Source organism: Ornithorhynchus anatinus, chromosome 9 (genome assembly GCF_004115215.2).
Source record: "Ornithorhynchus anatinus isolate Pmale09 chromosome 9, mOrnAna1.pri.v4, whole genome shotgun sequence".
Taxonomy (NCBI): domain Eukaryota; kingdom Metazoa; phylum Chordata; class Mammalia; order Monotremata; family Ornithorhynchidae; genus Ornithorhynchus; species Ornithorhynchus anatinus.
In genome coordinates, this window is record NC_041736.1 from 52,472,204 (window position 1) to 52,492,076 (window position 19,873).

At 45.2% G+C, this 19,873-nt stretch overlaps 1 protein-coding gene and 1 non-coding gene across 2 annotated transcripts in view; both read left to right on the forward strand.

Annotated features, from left to right (window-relative positions):
- Positions 1-750: 750 nt before the first annotated feature.
- The window catches only part of VPS54 (VPS54 subunit of GARP complex), a 58,581-nt gene continuing 39,458 nt past the window's right edge, over positions 751-19,873 (forward strand). The window contains 1 exon segment of the mRNA XM_029072305.1: positions 751-851. The gene's annotated coding sequence lies outside the window, so the exon portion shown is untranslated.
- Positions 1,617-1,741, forward strand: LOC114814452. The gene has a single exon (XR_003762249.1). It is a non-coding gene; the product is annotated as a U6atac minor spliceosomal RNA (small nuclear RNA).

The following is a 19,873-nucleotide window of genomic DNA, read 5'->3' on the forward strand; positions in this document are numbered from 1 at the left end:
TCCCCATTTTCCAGAGGAGGTATCTGAGGCCCAGAGGAGGTGAAGTGACTCGCCCACAGTCCCACAGCTGACAAGTGGCAGAGCCGGGAGTCGAAACCCATGACCTCTGACTCCCAAGCCCAAGCTCTCTGCACTGGAGCCACGCGGCTTCCCCAGCCAGTTGGGGCCGTGGGGGGGGGGGGGGGGCGGGTAGCGCGCTTCCGCTGGCCTCAGGCGGGGGCCGCCCGCGCGCCCAACCGCCCGCGCGCCCAACCGCCCGCGCGCCCAACCGCCCGCGCGCCCAACCGCCCGCGCGCCCAACCGCCCGCGCGCCCAACCGCCCGCGCGCCCAACCGCCCGCGCGCCCAACCGCCCGCGCGCCAACCACCGCGGTGGATTGTGGGGGGCCGCGGCCGAGGCCGCCGAGGCCGCCTCAGCGCCGACTGGCAGACTAGGCCGGGCCGGGCCTGGCGGGGCCTGGCGGCCGAGGAGGCCGAACCACCGGCGGGAGGCGGCGGCGGCGGCGGCGGCTCCTCTGGCGGCCGGGGATGCGGGAGAGGCGGCGCCGCGGCCCCGGGGGGAACTGCCGCCGCCGCCCCTGCCGGCTGACGGGCCGGGCGGGAGGGACGTGAAGGAGACGCCGCCGAGCGGGGCGGGGACGCGGAGGAGGAGGAGGAGGAGGAGGAGGGGGCGGCGCCGCCGGGACCGGCCGGACCTCGGGCTGGACCACGGGCCCCGGCCCGGCCGCCCGAGCGCCCAGGGGGAGGAGCGGCGGCGGCGGCGGCGGCGGCAGCGACGTGGAGGTCCGGAGGCGGCTGGCCATGTACTAGGCCTCGCTCCGGGCCGGCCGGCAGGGAGGGACCGACCCGCAGGTAAGGGGCCCGGCTCCGGCCCAACGGCTCCGTCCCCTGCCCTTCCCTCCCCTCCCCTCCCCCGCCGCGGGGCTCCAGCGGGGCTACACGGTGCCAGTGGTGCCTCGGTGGGACCTAAGCGCGACGGTCCGGACCCCGGCTTCTGCCCCGGACCCCGGCTTCTGCCCCCGAAAGTCCGGCTTCTGCCCCCCGGCCCCTTCCCTCGGGTCCTGCCCCGCTCCCCCTCAGGCCCCGTCGGTCACAAAGACGGAGCGGAGGGCAGACAGCGCGCCCAAGGTGCACAGGTGCTGCCTTCTTTCCTTCCCTCCCCTCTCCCTTCGCTCCCCGTCCTCTCCTTTCCCTCCCTCTTTCCTCCCTTCTCTCCTTCTTTCCTCCCTCCCTTTCCGTCCTCTCCCTTCCCTCCCTCCCTTCCCTCCCTGTCCTCTCCTTACCCGTCCTCTGCCTTCCTTCCCTTCCCCTCCCTTCCCTCCCTGTCCTCTTCCTCCGTCCTCTCCCTTCCCTCCCTCTTTCCCTCCCCGTCCTCTCCCTTCCCTCCCTCCTTCCCTGCCTCAGGCCGGGCCCCAGAGACCTAGCCCGGGCCTCAACTTTCCCGGCGGGGCCCCAACTTGGGCGGCAGTAGGAGCAGGACTTGTGCTGGTGGTGGTAGTAATAATAATAATAATAATAATAATGGTATTTGTTAAGGGCTTACTCTGTGCAAAGCACTGTTCCAAGCGCTGGGGGCGGATAGAAGGGTGATCACGTTGTCCCACGTGGGCCTCACTTGTGTTGTATGAAAGGAGAGAAGGTTAGCACTCCCCTTGAAGGATGGAGGAGGTCCTAGTGACCTTTACAACACACATACGGTCAAGGCCTTGCCACCACTTCGTGGCATCTAACCAAGTTTTATCGATTAGACTATGAGCCCATCATTGGGCAGGGATTGTCTCCATCTGTTGCCGCATTGTATATTCCAAGCGCTTAGTACAGTGCTCTGCAGAGAGTAAGCGCTCAATAAATACTATTGAATGAATAATCCCCATTTTACAGATGAGGTAACTGAGGCACAGGGAAGTTGTGACTTGCCCAAAGTCACATAGCTGCCAGGCGGGGTAGCGGGGATTCGACCCATGACCTCTGACTCCCAAGCCCAGCTCTTTCCACTGAGCCATGCTGCTTCTCTAAGCATTTATTTATTTATTTATTTATTTATTTATCATTTAGTATTCATTCAGTAGTTTTTATTGAGCGCTTACTATGTGCAGAGCACTATACTGAGCCCTTGGAATGGACAATTCGGCAACAGATAGAGACCATCCCTGCCCAACCCGGGCTCACAGTCTAATCGGGGGAGACAGATGGACAAAACAGGACAAAAACAAGACAACATCATCACGATAAATAAAATGAAGGGGATGCACACCTCATTAACAAAATAAATAGGGAAATAAAAATCTATACAAATGAGCACAGTGCTGAGGGGAGGGGAAGGGAGAGGGAGGAGCAGAGGGAAAGGGGACTTAGCTGAGGGGAGGTGAAAGCTGGGGAAGGGGGAGGGAGAAGAGGGAAAACCCGGCTCCTCCACGACTGCTGTGTGACTTAGGGCAAGTCACTTACCTTCTCTCTGCCTTAGTTGCCTCATCTGCAAAAATGGGGATTAAAAAATGTGAGCCCCAAGTGGGATAATCTGATTATCCTCTATCTACCCCAGCGCTTAGAACAGTGCTGTGCCCCTAGTAAGCGCTTAACAAATACCATAATTATTAATCTTCATATTCGAGTTCATTCATTCAATCGTATTTATTGAGCGCTTACTATGTGCAGAGCACTCTACTGAGTGCTTGGAATGGACAGTCGGGCAACAGATAGGGATCATCCCTGCCAAATGATGGGCTCCGGGGGGAGACAGCAGGAGCAAAAGAGAACAAAACAAAAAACAAGACATCAAGATAAATAGAATCAAGGAGATATACACCTCATTAACAAAATAAATGGGTAATAAATAATATATACAAAAGAGCACATTGCTGAGGGGAAGGGCAGAGGGTGGGAGGGGAGAGGAGGGGGAGCAGAGGGAAAGGGAGAGCTCAGTCTGGGAAGGCCTCCTGGAAGAGCTGAGCTCTCAGTAGGGCTTTGAAGAGGGGAAGAGAGTTAGTTTGGCGGAGGTGAGGAGGAAGGGCATTCCAGGCCAGTGGTAAGGACTATGGGCCAGGGGTCGACGGCGGGAGAGGCGAGAACGGGGGACGGTGAGGAGGTGAGCGGCAGAGGAGCGGAGCGTGCGGGGTGGGCAGTAGAAAGAGAGAATGGAGGTGAGATAGGAGGGGCCAAGGTGAAGGACAGCTTTGAAGCCAAGAATGAGGAGTAAGCGCTTACTGTGTTCTAAGTGCTGGAGGGAGGAATACAAGGTGATCGGGTTGGCCCACGTGGGGCTCACAGATGAGGGAACTGAGGCCCAGTGAAGTGACTTGCCCGAAGTCACACAGCTGACAGGTGGCGGAGCCAGAATCTGAACCCATGACCTCTGACTCCCAAGCCCGGGCTCTTTCCACTGAGCCACGCTGCTTTCCGGTGTGACCCTAATAATAATAATAATTACGGTATTTAAGCGCTTACTGTGTGCCAAGCACTATACTACAGTGCTCTGCACATAGCGCTCAATAAATACTATTGAATGAATGAATATACCAAGCGCCGGGGTAGATTCAAGGTGATCAGGTGGTCCCATGTGGGGCTCCCAGTCTCCACCCACATTTTTACAGATGAGGTAACAGGCACGGAGGAGTTAAGTGATTTGCCCAAGGTCATAGCAGACAAGTGGTGGAGTTGGGATTAGAACCCACGACCTCTGATTCCTAAACCCGGGCTTTTTCCACTAAGCCATGCTGTCCTAGTGACTCCAGCTTCACTCCAGTGGCTTTGTGTGTGACTTGAGGCAAGTCACTTAACTTCTCTGTGCCTCAGTTCCCTCATCTGTAAAATGGGGATTAAGGCAGTGAGCCTCACGTAGGACAACCTGATCACCTTGTATCCCCCAGTTTTTAGAACAGCGCTTTGCACATCGTAAGTGCTTAACAAGTACCATCATTATTATTATTTGTGTTCGCCCCAGCGGTTATCCAGGCTCCTTCTGTCTGGGGGATTAAGCCCAATTTCACTTGGGCTCCCACACGGAATCCTTTCCTCTCCAGTCCTGAAATGGCCCAATCCACCCCCGCCCTCGCATAGATTGAACAGAGGTCCTCATCACCTTTTTTTTTAATGTCATTTTCTTAAACCTTTACAGTGTACTAAGCACTGGAGTGGATAATCATTCAGTTGTATTTATTGAGCGCTTACTGTGTGCGGAGCATGCTATTATTATTATTCATTCAATCGTATTGAGCACTTACTGTGTGCAGAGCACTGTACTCGGTGTGGCTTGGTGGAAAGAGCGGGGCTTGGGAGTCAGATCGTGGTTCTAATCCCGGATCCGACACTTGTCAGCTATGTGACTTTGGGCAAGTCACTTCACTTCTCTGTGTCTCAGTTCCCTCATCTATAAAACGGGGATTCATTCAATAGTATTTATTGAGCGCTTACTATGTGCAGAGCACTGTACTGAGCGCTTGGAATGAACAACTTGGCAACAGATAGAGACAGGCCCTGCCGTTTGACGGGTTTACAGTCTAATTAAGACTGTGAGCCCCACGAGTGACAACCTGATCACCTTGTATCCTCTCCAGTGCTTAGAACAGTGCTTGGCACATAGTAAGTGCGTAACAAATGCCATCCTCATTATTGTTATTATTACTAAGTGCTTGATTATGGTGGTATTTGTAAGCACTTACTATGTGCCAAGCACTGTTCTAAGCACTGTCGGGGATACAAGGTAATCAGGTTGTCCCACATGGGCTCCCAGTCTTAATCCCCATTTTACAGATGAGGGAACTGAGGCACAGAGAAGTGATGTGACTTGCCCAAGATCACACACAGCAGACAAGTGGCGGAGTCAAAATTGGAAGCCAGCTCTTTCTGACTCCCAGGCCCAAGCTTCTTTGCATCATTGGAACAGGAACTTTTACCTGAGTACTAGAGCTGCCTCCCCCATCCCCGATCACCCTGCGGTGGTCAGATGAGCTGAGTTGAGAGGGTAGGTAGTTTTAATGATGGGATCCACTTTTAGGCCACAAAAAAACTGAATGTTTGGGTTTTCATCCCATTTCGAGGTTAATTTCTTGAAAGTTAAGGATCTTGCAAAGGTTCTCTCTCTGTTTTCAAAGAACTGAAATGCTATGGTGGCTTATTTTCTGCTTTTAAAATTGGCTCCAGTATTATTGTAGTATCCAGAGCCCACAATAATAAATGCTTACAAAGCTAAAGGGTGCCAAGAAAAGTGCTTTCATTTCATTTTTTTCTAAGAATGCTGACTGGTCAGAGAGGTGAATGTGTGTCAGTCTCGTGTTTGTGGTTGGTTTTAGTGACATTTATATTTGGTAGGCTATCAAGTGGTTAGGGGATTTTTCAGTAGAAAATATAAGTAAAGGCATTATTTCTGGGAAGTTTAAATGGAGAAGATGGGTTATATGGAACTATTTGAAATGCAGATAGGTTTTAATTAATTTCATGAAAATGATTGTAACAAAGATGCATATTGATCACTTGTTTGTTATAGGCCACAGTTAAAATGATCAATATTTGCAATTCTGTGCAATTAGCATTTGCGGGTTGTGGGGTAGATTTTTACATAACCTTATTTTGACTGGCTGCTTTTTACTCTTTCTCCAGTAACTTGTTTTCCTGGAGTAATTCTTTGGTAAAAGAATTCCAAACAAGGAATAAAAGACATTATGTTTTAAGGAAATAAGAATAATGTAGTCGACTTTGTAGTGATTTGCTGAGTAGTTTATCAGTGGCCTTTGTCTTTTACGTTGTAACCTAGCAGTATATCTTTTTTTAGTCATATTGTACAACTGTGCTTACTTAACATTTAGAAGGGAGAATTGGTAGTTACTGTATAATGAATGGTATAAAACAATCAAAAACGTGAGTATTCATTTTGTCTTCTCATGCTACTCGGTAACATAAGACTCAAGATAATTTTTATTATGATTCTCTTTTTCCCGATCCATGGTGTTTGAAAAGTTCTTCTGGAACTTCTCATTCTATTGGCATTCTGAAAAATTCTTCCACTGGAGCCAGTGTAAGAATGGCTCTTGAGTTTTTACTTAAATTTTACTATGTCTTCTTAGGAATTAGCAGAAGTGTAAGGGTTTTTTAATCAATGCTGACTTTTAAAAAATGTTAAACCTCATCTCTAAGATTGAGTCTCCCATGTGGGACAGGGACTGTGTCCAACCTGATTAACTTGTATCTACCCCAGTGCTTAGACAGTGCATGGCACATATTAAGTGCCCAGAACCATTATTATTATTAGTGCAGCTTAGTATTTCTTTGAGCTAGCCTTATACCTTTTTACCATTGTTAAAGTATTAAACCAGCATTAATTGGATCTAGATTTTGTAACCAGCTTTGTAAATGTCACATTATTTAACTCTGATCTACAGGCCGGAAATTTTCACACAGTGGTTTCTTGCACCTTTGAGTTCCTAGAAAGCTTTAATGGGATGCGATGAATTATACTCTTCAAGTGTGGGAGAATGCTAGATTCTTCTCTTATTCACTATTCATCTACCTTTATGCTTAGTTGCATTGTCAAAAATCCCTGCTGCTTCTTCATTCACTTTCTGAAGAACAGTTTTGTTTTGCTGCTTTGAAGTTGGTGCAACAAAACTTAGACCGGATGATGTGCCAACGGCTGCTGAATCGACAATAGTACTTTCCAAGCGCTTAGTACAGTGCTTGGGCACAGTAAGAACTCAATAATTATGATTGATTGAATGAACAGTACTATCATGGCCAGTGTGTCACCCCTAGAGAACTGCAGCTGGTCTTTCATTGTTACCGTGGGAGCCTGAGACTTGAGAAAATTTGAAAAAAAATATTTTAAAGCCTCTTTCTCATAGTTTGGAAATCGCTGCTTTAGACCTTCATGGACATTAGTTGTTTGACTTGTGCAGTAAGAACAATAGGTTGCTGTTTCCCACAAGTTGTAAGTGCTTATAAGTTGTAAGTATTTATAAGAATTTTAATCGGGTACTTATTCAGTCTGTCAATCAGTGGTATTTATTGAAAGATTTTTGTGTGCAGAACACTTTACTAAGCACTTGGGAGAGTACAGTACAACAGGGGGCTTATAGTCTAGAGAGAGTTTACATCAGTGTGTCCTACTCAAAATTTTGTAACTTTCCATCACACCCAGTGGAGCATGGAAGAGACATTTCTGTGAGATAACCTGAGTGTAAAACAGTTAAGGACAGGGATTGTGCCGGCCTTCTATTGTACTGTTCCAAGTGCTTAGTATAGGGCTCTGCATACATTAGGCATTCAGTAAATACTATTGACCTATTGAAAAGTATTCTGGAGCGAGCAGAAAGATGCTGGAAGTAGTTGGTTGGGATTATTGGTTCAGGATATGGGGTTTTCAAAAACATCTTGAAAAGGGATTGGAAAGTGTTGATGTAGGCCTACAGAGGAGAGTGTATTTTGGTGGTATTGTCTTTTTAGAGTGGATGAAAGATCTGTGCGTGCATGTGTGTTAATAATGTTAATAATGTTGGTATTTGTTAAGCGCTTACTATGTGCCGAGCACTGTTCTAAGCGCTGGGGTAGACATAGGGGAATCAGGTTGTCCCACGTGGGGCTCACAGTCTTAATCCCCATTTTTACAGATGAGGGAACTAAGGCACAGAGAAGTTAAGTGACTTTTCATTCATTCAGTAGTATTCATTGAGCGCTTACTATGTGCAGAGCACTGTACTAAGCGCTTGGGATGAACAAGTCGGCACCAGATAGAGACAGTCCCTGCCATTTGACGGGCTTACGGTCTAATCGGGGGAGACGGACAGACGAGAACAATGGCAATAAATAGAGTCAAGGGGAAGAACATCTCGTAAAACATGTCAACTAAATAGAATCAAGGCGTGTACAATTCATTAACAAAATAAATAGGGTAACGAAAATATATACTAACCACAGTCACACAGCCGACAAGTGGCAGAGCTGGGATTCGAACTCATGAGCCCTGACTCCAAAGCCATGCTCTTTCCACTGAGCCACGCTTGTATGTACTAGTTTTAAGACTCTTCCAGTAGTGAGTAAAGACATTTTGGAAGCCTGTAGTCATGTTTTGAGATGTTTTGGATAAAATTTAGCAGACCTAAAGGACATTTAGAGGTGATATTGATTAGAGGAAGGAAAGTAACTTTGAAAAATGTTTAAGCCAGAAGCTTCATTAAGTAAGACTACTATATATTCCCTTGGGTTTCTGATGCTAGCCCTTGGCACTATTCCAGATTATTCAGAGAAGACACAACCTTTCCTCATGGGATCACACATTGTGGTATTTCAACATCCATACATCAATGAAAAGATTTGACAACTTTAAAAAATAAAGTCGCATTTTAATGTCAGCCTTTCAGTATATTTTGAACGTGTGAGTTAAAATTAGGATGCCGTTTCATTCAGATGTCTCTCCGAATAGTACGATCAGCTCAGGAAAGTATTTCAACATTCACAAACACTAATTCAGCAGTGTCACTCTCTGTGGACCTCTAAATCAACTCATGGGAAGCAATCTGGCCTAGTGGAAAGAGCGTGTGCCCTTGGAATAAGAGGACCTGGGTTCTAATCCCTACTACGCCATTTCTCTGCTCTGTGACCTTGGGCAAGTCATTTAATTTCTCTGTGCCTCTTTCCTCATCTGTAAAAATGGGGATTTAATAACTCTTCTCCCTCCTTAGAATGTGAACCTATGTGGGACAAAGAACTGTGTCCAATATGAACTGATAATCTTCTCTCTGCCCCAGTGCTTCCTCAAGTACAGTGCATAGGCATGCAGCACTTAAACGCATACTGCTGTTATTATTATTATGCAACACCGATGTTTATGTAGCTCCTCCCTTAATTTTCTGAGGTAATGCCACAAAAACGTGAGTCCTTATCCATGCAAGTGGGGTGTGGCTGGAAAGCCTAAGAGTGTCTTCTATACTCCATACCATACCATACCATGTACCCATAAATATTATCTTTCACCCTGTTGATTCATTTGCTTCTTGCAGCACTTACCTCTGTTTTCAGTTATGCAACTGTGTTTTCAAATGTATAATTTCCCAAGGCCTGTACTGATTGCCACACATCGGGTTTGTCCATTTCAGTTGCCCTCTCAACATCCACTCCTAGACCACGTTTGTTTAAAAAATAAAAAAATAAATAAATGGTGGAATTTGTTAAGCGCTTACTATGTTGCTAAAGAACTGTTCTAAGCGCTGAGGAGAGAATCTCTGCAAGATCCTTAACTCTCAAGAAATTAACCTTGAAATGGGATGAAAACCCAAACATTCAGTTTTTTTTGTGGCCTAAAAAGTGGATCCCATCATTAAAACTACCTACCTCTCAACTCCGGCTCATCTGACCACCGCAGGGTGATCGGGGATGGGGGAGGCAGCTCTAGTACTCAGGTAAAAGTTCCTGTTCCAATGATGCAAAGAAGCTTGGGCCTGGGAGTCAGAAAGAGCTGGCTTCCAATTTTGACTCCACCACTTGTCTGCTGTGTGTGATCTTGGGCAAGTCACATCACTTCTCTGTGTCTCAGTTCCCTCATCTGTAAAATGGGGATTAAGACTGGGAGCCCATGTGGGACAACCTGATTACCTTGTATCCCCAGCAGTGCTTAGAACAGTGCTTGGCACATAGTAAGCGCTTACAAATACCACCATAATCAAGCACTTAGTAATAATAATAATAATGAGGATGGCATTTGTTATGCACTTACTATGTGCAAAGCACTGCTCTAAGCGCTGGAGAGGATACAAGGTGATCAGGTTGTCCCGCGTTGGGCTCACAAGTCTTAATCCCCGTTTTACAGATGAGATTACTGAGGCACAGAGAAGTGAAGTGACTTGCCCAAAGTCACAACAGCTGACAAGTGTCGGATTCAGGATTAGAACCCACGACCCTCTGACTCCCAGCCCTGGGCTTTTTTCACTGAGCCACACTGCTTCCCATGGTTGTAGTTTAAAGCAAAAGCTATGACTTAAAGCAGTTGTTCTGCTGTCAAGCCTCCCTCAGAATACACTATTTTCCAATATTGGTGTCAGTCTCTTGTCATTTTGATATTCAGTATGGTTTATAAATGATGCTGACGAAACTGTCCAGGTTTGATGTATGTGCTCGATGAGGTTTAATTATTACAGACCTATTAAAAAGGGTTGGGTACCCTCTTCAGTTCATAACAGTGTAGTGTAATGGAAAGAGTTTGGGCCTGTGACCTGGGTTCTAATCCTGACTCTGCCACTTGCCTGCTGTGTGACCTAGGCAAATCATTTAACTTCTCTGTGCCTCAGTTTTCTCATCTGTAAAATGGGGATTCAATATCTGCTCTCCCTCCTACTCAGCTGGGGAGACTGATAGGACACTGGGACCGTATCCAAACTAGTTATCTTGTGTCTACCCCAGGGCTCGGAACAGTACTTGACATATAGTGAGCATTGAAAGAACATTACTATAATTATTTTTATCATAGTATTTATAATAGTAATAATGATAAAGATAAGCACTACAGTTCAGCATGAAGTTTGGTAACTCACTGATGCCAGACTGTCAGTCTCTGTCAGTGTATGCTGGACTTTTTGGTTTCTTTGGTATACATACATTTCATCATTGAAAAGTGTGCCACATTTAGCCGAAGGTAGTGGCATCATTAAACTGCATTGCTAATGGAAAGAAATTGGCTAATAATAATTGTGGTGTTTTGGTCAGAGCTTCCTTCTTGCTAAGCACTGTGGTGAACACAATACGATCAGATCAGACATGTCCCTCACCCACTTGGGGCGTAGTCTAAACCGGAGAGAGAAAAGGAACTCAATTCCCATTTTAAAGATGAAAAGGCTGGGGTGAAGAGAAGCTAGTTGACTTGCCCAAGGTCACACAGCAGGCGAGTGGCAGAGTTGGAATTAGAATCCTGTTTTCCTGCTGCTCTCTGGAAGCCAACAGCATGGTGTAGTGGATAGAACATGGGCCTGGGAATCAGAAGATCGTGGGTTCTAATCCTGACTGCACTTGTCTGCCTGACTACTTTTGTTGTTTTATTGTCTGTCTTCCCCTTTAGACTGTGAAGCCCCTTGTTTGGGCAAGGGATTATCTCTATCTGTTGCCTAATTGTACATTCTAAGTGCTTAGTACAGTGCTCTGCAAACAGTAAGCGCTCAATAAATACAATTGAATGAATGAATGAATTTCACTTCTCTGTGCCTCAGTTGCCTCATTTGTAAAATGGGGATTGAGAACTGTGAGCCCCAGGTGGACAGGGACTGAGTCCAACGTGATTTGCTATATCCACCCCAGTGCTTAGTACAATGCCTGGCACATAGTAAGCGCTTAAATACCACAATTATTATTATTATTATTATTATCACGGAGTTTCCTAAGAGCAGACTGGTTGTGAAACTGTGGTTTCCTTCAGGCTTATCATTACACGGTGAAACAGTTCATAACATCTTCATGTCTTATAAATGTGTTTCTAGATCATCGTCATCAGCACATAGAAGTTTTGGGTGACTGTCTCAAAGATATTCATATTTCTCTTTATTAAAATATAAGAATTTGAATAGGAACGTATTCTTTCACTGGGTCCTTTCTCTGATCCTCAAGTTTGCAGCATAGAATAGGTTGAACAGGAACTGGCTTATTACCCAGCCCTCCTTTATTGTAATAATGATTGGGAAAAACTAGACAGGACTTTCATCTTCTCCAGCTCAGCCAGACATATCTTCGTGCAGTATCCCATGGGCTCTTAATAACCTCAAAGCAGCCAATTGTATTTAAATAGTTGCCAAAGCCCAGGGCTGCTAATTGTGTCAAATGAACTTGGTAAAGTCCACATAGAGTATGGAGGTCTTGGATGTCACTTCCTGTAGGTTTCTTCTGGCTGACATCTGCAAAGATCATGTGTGCTGTGCTACATTTTGATCTGAAACTGCATTGTGCAATTCAGGGAAAGCAGGGTTCAGTATTATTTCATCAGCTGGCTCGGCTGAGGACTTGTCTCGGATCTTGCTGGTGACAGAGAGCAGTTTGAGCTACCTGGTAGTTTACTCAATCACCTTTCTTGCCTTTTTTCTTAAGACTGTGATTATGGTATCTTGAAGCTCCATGGCATATCCTCAGTTTTCCATTTGTTAAGAAGTAGCTCATTCAGATGTCTTCAGGACTGCTAACAAATTCAAGTGCTTTACCATATTTCAGGGCTTTGGCTGGTAAAGGCAAACTTGATCAAAAGTTAGAACTAAAGAGCTGTCATCCCCATTTTGGCAGTTTCTCTGTACTCAATAGATCTTCAATCTTCATGTTGGAAAGCAGTTCATAAAATCACTGTTATCATCCAACGCTATTTCTCCCGCCGATACCTCATCTTCCCATCCAAACTCTGTCTCCCTTCTGTCTCTCCCATCACTAGATAATGACACTATGGTCCCTATCTCACAATCCTGTGACCTTGGCATTGTCCTCCACCCATCTTATTCATTCAATCTGCATATTCTGTCACCAAATCCTGTCGATTTTACCTTCCCAACATTGCTAAAAACCTCCCTTTTGTCTTCATCTAAACTGCTACTAGGCCGATAGTACCCCACTTGACTACTGCATCATCCTCCTCGTTGACCTCCCTTCCTCCTGTTTTTCCCCATACAGTCTGTATTGCACTCTGCTGGCAGGATCATTTTTCTACAAAAATCACTCTGTCCATATCTCCTCACTCCTCCAGAAACACCAGTGGTTGCCCATCCACTTCTGCATTAGACAGACACTTCTTACCATTGACTTTAAAGCATTTAATCAGGTCTATCCTTCTACCTTATCTCACGGATTTCCTACCCTGTCCACACACTTTGCTCCTCTTACGCCAAGTTGCTCACTGTACCTCGATCTTGTTTATCTTGTTACCAACCCCTTGCCTACGTCCTCCCTCTGAACTGAAACTCCCTCCCTCTCCATATGTGACACACCACCACTCTCTCCACCTTCAATGCCTTATTAAAATCACATCTCCAAGAGGTCTTACCTGATTAAGCCCTTTCTCCTACTCCCTTTCCCTTCTGCGTCACGTAGGCTCTTGGATCTTTACCCTTTGAGCACTCGATAAACACCCCACGGCACTTAAGTATATATCTATGATTTATATTAATGTGTGTGCCCCCTCTAAACTGAAAGCTCCTTGTGGGCAACAGATGTGTCTGTCAGCTGTTGAATTGTACTCTCCCAAGCTCTTAGTACAGTGCTGTCCACACAGTAAGCACTCAGTGAGTAACTTTCATTAATTGATTAGGTGGCACAGAAGTACTGAAGCAACATCTGGAGAGAAATACTACTTGGGAAGGTTCAGATAGTAACTGGGGAAGGCTTCTTGGAGGAACTGTATTTCAGAAGGGTTTGAAGGTGAGGGGAGTTAATTTTGAAGTAAGGGGAAGTTTTGGCAGGGGGAAAAGAGTTTGCAAGAGGTCAGTGGTGGGATAGACAAGATTGAAGTACAGTAAATAGGTTACTGTGAGAGGAATAGAGAGGATGAGGAGTTTCTGTTGGATGTGGAGAGGAGATTCAACATATAAAGATAATTAGTACAGTGAGAACACCTTCACATAATCCTAGAATCTTTCATTAGTGGGGAAATCTTCAACATGATGAAGCGGCCAGTTGTGCATTTTGTTTGCCTACTGTTAGTATGTTATTTACAGTTAAACAACAGGTGTGGTAAAAGTATACATTTTTCCTCCCATCTAAACTAGTCGGTAAAAAAATGGGGTAAACTGAAAGTTTAACTGAGAGGATTGTAATTATGAATAATGAGCCTGGTTCATATTTTGGGGAGTGTGCAAATTCAGCTCTGAGATTAAATGGATCAAAGGTGTTGGATATACAGTTTTGTGTCTGTCACAACCTTGTCCTAGTTTATTAAGCTTCTTCTCTAGAGGCTAAAGGATATATGATGGTGTCCTTCAAATCCAGGAGATTCAAGCTAAATAATAATCATTGACATATTTCTTTTTCAAAAGTAGAGCATTTTCAAAAATGTTTCCCTTATGTATGTTTAGTGCTGTTGATATTCTTTTAAACAATTTAAACTGCTCTTGGCTTTCCCTCTCCATTGTCCCCTTTCCTCCCCCCACTTCGTAAGATGTTCTCCCACTGTGAAAATCTTGACCAATTTCCTGTTGATTTCTGTAGTAATTAGGGATTTTATCAGGGTACTAGAAGGGATTAACTATTTTAAAATCTATAAATGTGATTGTGGTCAGTGTGCATTCTGTTATGAATCTGAAGTCAGCAGTAGATAGAATGGATCCCTGATGACTATCCAGCTGTACACCCGACTATATTGTTTCATTTCTTTGAGAATGTAACTTCCCTGAGGGAATCCTCAGACAGTGCTTATTGAAGGCCCAATAGATACACACCGGTGTACTAGAACAGGCATTGCGAGGGGTTTTCCTTGCAGTTCTGTTTCCCAGAGTGGACGGGGGGAGTGAGACCAAGAAAGATAGAGTGAGGGCCTCCACCATGTCCAGAGTACTGTGTCCGCCACCTATTGGCTATGTCACCTGGGATAAGTCACCTAATTGCTCTTTGCCCTCAGTTCCCTCATCTGTAAAATAGGGATTAAATACCTTTTTCCTCCTACGGAGACTGTGAGCCTTGTCGGGGACAGGGACTGCATCCAACCTGATGATCTTGTATCTAACATAGAACTTAGTATAATGTTTGGCTCATAGTAAGCACTTAAATACCATGAAAAAAGGTGTTGGGGATGTGCTGATAAAGACTGTTACTTAGAGGCTGAAAATTGAAAGGGCTCTTAGAAGAAACTGCCAAACCTGCAACTGCTTCAAACTCAGCAGAGTTTTGTTGCTTCTCTTTTTTGCTTACTCCACTTGAGGCAGTGCCTCCCCACCTCTTAATCTGAGGCTGCTGTCTGGAATTTTTGGAAGCCTCTTCATTGTATCCCCTAGACTGACAAGCGTTCCTGCCTTTGGGACAGGGCCTACACCATCACCACCACCACCAGTTAGACAGTTCTACTCAGGCAATTCATGGAGATAGAGGCTCCTTGTGAAGGTAGGAGAGAGGAGCTGTGTTGGAAGTGCTGGCCACAATAATAGTCATCCTCCATCCTCAGGACTCTGGAACTGCTTCTGGTGGAGAGAAACCAAAGACTAGAGGTGGGACAGGCAACAGAATAGGGAAGAAAAAGGGGAATGCCTGGGAATGCTGGGGGTTGAATGCATCTTGATAATGGGTGACCCTTTTTGACCAAATCGTGAGAGAAGGAGGCAAGTGAAAACCACCAAGCACTTCAAACAGTAGTGATGTCAGTGTAACAAGTAGAAAGTGTTTGTCTATGCGCATTGTGGTCAGGACTGGGGGTCCTGTATTGTTCTTGTCAGTCACATATGCACACTTTAGTGAATTTCATTATCAGTGACAGCTTCAAGACCCCACACATACCCAAATATATACATTCCCTAAGCCCCTTGGGACTCAGTTGCCACTGGTTGAGGGTCAGGTGGCAGTGGATATGGTGACAGAAGCCCTACTTCTTCATTGTCTGGAGGTAGACAGGCTTGTTAGATGTGTAAAAGAATTTGAGTGTGTGTATGCTGATGGCAAGAATGAACCATCATTAATGCCTGTACCTCCATACCTTTGCCTGTCTCTGTCTCTTTCCAAGTCCCAATCCTGTTTTGTAGTTTCAGAGGATCAAAGGTAATAGGACACATTTTGGGGGGTTCTGGGTGGTTCTGGTCTTACGGTATGGTGTGGTGGGTCCATTTCCAGCAACTATTATATCTAAACTTCCTTGGAAATTTTCCTTTGGGGATATTAGCATCAAACCCCAACCCCCACCCCATGACACTTGTGTACATATGTTATGCATTTTGTTTCTTTCTCCTGCCTCCTGTTTACTTAAGTGTCTTTCTACCCCCTAGATTGTAAGCCTCTTGAAGAACAGGATCCTATCAAATTCTGTTGTACTCTTACAAGTGCTTAGTACACTGTTCTATCACAGTAGGTATTCAATAAATTTCAACTGATTATTGTTTGGTACCCACCTGTCTAGTTGACTGCCTCCCCAGTGGCACAAGAAGAAGCAAAACAGCAGGAAAAATCCTGATCTACTTCATTTGTGCAAAAGACCTCAAACGGGTTCCACTGGCAGTCAGTTTCATTTTCCATTCCTTACAGTGATTTTCCTTTGCCTTTTCTTTTTTAAACTTCCCCAATCCCTTTTTTTCACCTTCCCTGCTTTCTCTCCTATTGTAACTTCCTGTAGCTGTCTCTCTGAATCAGTCAACTCCCAGTATGTACTGAGCAACTACTCTGAGTAGAGCATTATACTCAGCCTTTGAGAGAGTACTGTAGAGCTAGTAGACACACTGCCTATGAGAAGCTTAGACTGTAGAGGATTTGTTCTAATATATCATTTCATTCTTAGTGGATTGAATTGACAGCCTTGAGTAGCTGTGACGAAATTGTGGCTTGGAGACCACAGAAGGCACTTCTCCATTTGCTCTGTGGCTTGGCAGCACTGCTTGGTGGGGTCTGCTGGCTACTGTTACAGCCCTTTGGGGGGCTGTGACACCCCGCTTATCGGGGCCAGGCTGCGCCCGGCCCCATCCAAAGCGCTTACTTCCCCGGCCCTTGCCTCCTGAAGCTACTTCCTTTCCCCTCTCCTTTGGATCACCGCTCACCCTCCTCCCACCTGCCCTCCAGAACACCTGCTTGCCATTAATTTTTGTTTGTTTTTTGATCTGCGATTTTCGGTTTGCGGCTCTTGGTTCATGAGGTTTTGGTCATCATTGGTAAAGCGTGAGATGCGTACATCACGCAGTTGTGTTTGTTGCACACTCGTGTACAAAGCCCTACACCAAGTATAGAGCCCTAAAAATTAACTCCCAGTTCTGATAAGAGCAGAAGTAAGTTCTGTGTAGTGTAAAAGAATTAATCATAGATTGCCATTCTTTAAATGGGTCCATATGAATTCTAGTTACTTTTAGTTCTGAAGACGGGGGGACGACTGTGTAAGCTTTACCCTTCTTTGTATTCTTTCCCGGAACTTAATACAGTGCTCAGTATACAGTATGTTCTCAGTAAATATTACTGAATGAATAATTGCAAAATTATAATTTTTGTAAGTAAACAAAGCAATAGTAACTTGTCTTTAGATGTGTTAACCTAAGTTGGCCACCATGGGTTCAGTTATATTTTAAGAGGGAGATGATAGGAAACTTGTTATTTTCGGTTTTGGTTTCATATCTCATTTGAATAGCAAGGCTTCTTAACCCGAAAAAGGGAGGAAAAAAAAAAGAGTTTTTATGAAACTCATAAAAAAATCTGCTGAGTGCCATAAATGTTGTCATTAGAATGGAGTAGTTGAGTTCAGCGAGGTGGTGTTAAAGAACCAAATGCTAGTGCTGAATTTGGACTCTCTAGTTGTACTCTTTGGGTCTCATATGTTACTGTCTTGTCAGACAAGTTATAGTTCCAAGCTAAAAATGTCGAGTTATTTTTGGAGCATCAGTAAGATTGCTTTTTGGGTATTGATGAGAAAGATGGAGATTACTGAATTCCTAGTAGGACTTTATCTGCCAGCTTTTTCTCTCCCCTGATTCAATCACTCATTAATCAGTAGTAGTTAGTGAGTGTTTAATCATGCAGAGCACTGTCCCTAAGGGCTTGGAAGAGTTCTGTAGAGTTAGTGGTCATGATCCCTGATCTCAAGGAATTTACAATCCCCTCCCTCAGCCGTCTTCAGCATTTTAATTTTCCATATCGTGACATTTGGATAGTGTCAACCACCTCTTCGGCATTACAGTGGAGGAAGAGGAGAAAGTAAAGTAGCATAAATTTAATTTTAAATAGCATCTAGATCAATGTGGTGCCAGTAATAATAGTATTTGTTAAGCACTGTGTGCCAATAATTGTATTAAGCGTTAGGGCAGTTATGAGATAACAGGTTTGGCACAATCCCTGTCCCCATGGGACTCCCACTTTCATAGAGGGATAAGATTTAATCCCCATTTTCAGATGAGGAGGTTGAGGCACAGATAAGTTAAATGACTCACTCAAGGCCACATAGCAGGCAAGCGGTGGATCTTGGATTAGAACTCGGGCTCTCTGACTCCCAGGCTCGTGTTCTTTCCGCTAGGCCACAGAGTTTCCCACTCTTTCGGACACGTACGATTCTGATCTTGCCATATTGAATTTTGTGAAGCAATAAAATCAAAATGACTTTTTATTTTTTGTCCGGAGGTGTTTTGAGCTAGTTGGAGATGGTGAAGAGGAAGGGGGAGAGCCAAGAAGAGAAGGGTCTCGAACTGGTTTTGGGAGGGCTCAGTATAAAAAGGATATTAGGGGCCTGTTTTTAAGATAGGGTCCAAAGGACAAGCCCCCTTTCCTCCCCAATATTTTCTCCTGGCTTTTACTGAATTGTAGCAACAGTTTTCTCTTAGATGTGTTAAATGTACATTCTCTAAGTTGTAGCAAGAGTGATAAAAGCTAGCCTCTGTTGCTTTTTTATGTGATAAACTTGGATGGAGGTGAGAGATTCTTGGAATGGTGCCACAGAGCTTCGGGAGACCATCTGGCGACTTTTATTGCTAATTCATTTTTCCAAAGACATCTGATAAAGGAGTAGTATGCAAATGTACTTGAGAGAAGTGGAGCCAGTTTCCCAGTTGAGAGCTTATGTACTTAGGAGTAAATGGAGTAAAAGGTAACACAGCGTTCAGTGGAGGTTTTGGAGCCCTACTGAGAGCTCACCTCCTCCAAGAAGCTTCCCAAAAGCTTCCCCTTTTCCCTCTGCTTCCTCTCTGCTCTCCCTCCACCCTCTGCTCCCTCCCCCTTCCCCCCTTCACCTCCCCTCAGCTAAGCCCCCTTTCCCTCTGCTCCTCCCTCTCCTCCCTTCCCTCCCCTCAGCACTGTGCTCATTGGTATATATTTTTGTTACCCTAGTTATTTTGTTAATGAGGTGTACATCCCCTTGATTCTATTTCTCGCGATGATGATGTCTTGTTTTTGTCCGTCTCCCCCGATTAGACTGTAAGCCCGTTATTGGGCATTGATGGTCTCTATCTGTTGCCGAATTGTCCATTCCAAGCGCTTAGTACGGTGCTCTGCACATAGTAAGCGCTCAATAAATACTATTGAATGAATGAATGAAGGTAGGTTGACTCTTAGAAAAAGCGAAGCGTGACTTGTGTAATACTGCCATCTAGAGGCAGATGTAATAATAGCAGGAACCTAAATGCCCTTCCCTGTTCCTTCAAAAAGGATAATAATAATAATAATAATGGCATTTATTAAGCGCTTACTATGTGCAAAGCACTGTTCTAAGAGCTGGGGGGATACAAGGTGATCAGGTTGTCCCACGTAAGGCACACAGTCTCAATCCTCATTTTACAGATGAGGGAACTGAGGCCCAGAGAAGTGAAGTGACTTGCCCAAAGTCACTCAGCAGACAAGCGGCAGAGCCGGGATTAGAACTCATGACCTCTGACTCCCAAGCCCATGCTCTTTCCACTGAGCCACGCTGCTTCCCTGAGCCCTAATGTGAGCTCACCTCCTCCAGGAGGCCTTCCCAGACTGAGCCCTCCCTTTCCCTCTGCTCCTCCTTCCCTCCCTATTCCCCCTACTCCCTCCCTCTTCTCTTCCCCCTTCCCGTCCCCACAGTATTTGTGCATTTTTGTATATATTGTTTATTACTCTGTTTTGTTAATGATGTACATATATCTATGATTCTATTTGTAATAATAATAATGTTGGTATTTGTTTAAGCGCTTACTATGTGCAGAGCACTGTTCTAAGCGCTGGGGTAGACACAAGGAATCAGGTTGTCCCACGTGGGGCTCACAGTCTTCATCCCCATTTTACAGATGAGGTAACTGAGGCACAGA